Below are 1396 nucleotides of genomic sequence, written 5' to 3' on the forward strand. Positions count from 1 at the left end.
ATGCTCCCGGAAACAAATACAAGACAGTAACTACACATCGAGGTTCTTAATTCAAGCCAGGTGCTATTGTTAGAAGTTTTATACACATTTCCTTTAACTTCACAAGAGCCCCCATAGATAGATACCATTCTCCCTGTATGAGAAACTAAGAACACTAAATACGTGAAGTCAGAAATATGCTCACACTTACATATGTAGAGGTAAAACAAACACACACACACACGAAATGACCGTGGCATATCCACCCAATGACTTGCACCAAGTTTCAGAGGGTTTGGGAACCACCTAAAAGTCCACCCTGAATTCGAGGTTAAAGGTCAATCTCATGCAAATCTGTTGCAATGGACACAAGTGTCTAGACTTACGAGTGTGGCAGGGCAAAGAATGTACACCCACCCTGTACCCACACTGGTGATCTTCCTTCTATGCCCATAGGGAAGCGTGTTTATCTTGGTGAAGGCATCGCCAAGGCCGAATTCTTCCTCTTCTTCACTACCATCCTCCAGACTGAGTGTACACATATGCAGAAAATGAACACATTTTCTGCTATGAGTTTCTGAATGTGGCTCTCACTGATGGATGTGGGGTCTGCTGTGGGATGCAGCTAAGAGATTCAGAATCACCTGCCTACTGTCAAACAAGGTAGTGTATGTCCCCTTAGAAGCTTTCACAAAAAAAGTAACTCAAAATGTATTGTAGACCTAAAGGTAAAATATAAAACCTCTAAGTGATGACAGGAGAAAATTGAGGTAATTTTGGATGTGGTGACGATTTCTTAGATACAATACCCAAAGCAGGGTGTATGAGAGAAACAGTAAGTCTGATTTCACCCAAATTAAATAACTTCTCTTCTGCAAAAGACATTGTCCAGACAATGAAAATACAAGCCACAGAGGGGGGACAATATTTGCAAGGCACATATCTCATAAAGAACTTGTATTCCAAGTATACAAAGAACAGTTAAAATTCAACAATAGAATAAAAACAACCAAATTTAAAAATGAGCAGACACCTCATCAAAGAAGATATACACATAGCAAGTAAGCATACGAAAAGATGCTCCATGTCATATGTCACTAGAAATTTCAAACTAAAATAATAAAGAGATAACCGGTATGCACACCTATTAGAATAGCTAAAATCCAAATGATGACAACACCAAATTCTAACAAGGAAGTGGAGCAGTAGGAATGCTCATTCATTGCTGGCAGGAATGCAAAATGGTACAGCCACTTTGGAAAACATATTGGCAGTTTCTTACAAAGCAAACATATCCTTGCCAATGATCCAACAATCATAACCTTTGGTATTAACCCAAATGAGTTGAAAATTTATATCCACACAAAAACCTATATACAAATCTTTATGGCAGCTTTATTCATAATTGTCAAAACTT

General features: G+C 38.4%; 1 pseudogene; it reads left to right on the forward strand.

Moving 5' to 3' along the window:
* Window positions 1–834, forward strand: part of LOC105820599 — a 37487-nt pseudogene extending 36653 nt beyond the window's left edge.
* The last annotated feature ends 562 nt before the right edge of the window (window positions 835–1396 follow it).

The sequence above is a fragment of the Propithecus coquereli genome, unplaced genomic scaffold (assembly GCF_000956105.1).
Source record: "Propithecus coquereli isolate 6110/MARCELLA unplaced genomic scaffold, Pcoq_1.0 Scaffold53, whole genome shotgun sequence".
Lineage (NCBI taxonomy): Eukaryota > Metazoa > Chordata > Mammalia > Primates > Indriidae > Propithecus > Propithecus coquereli.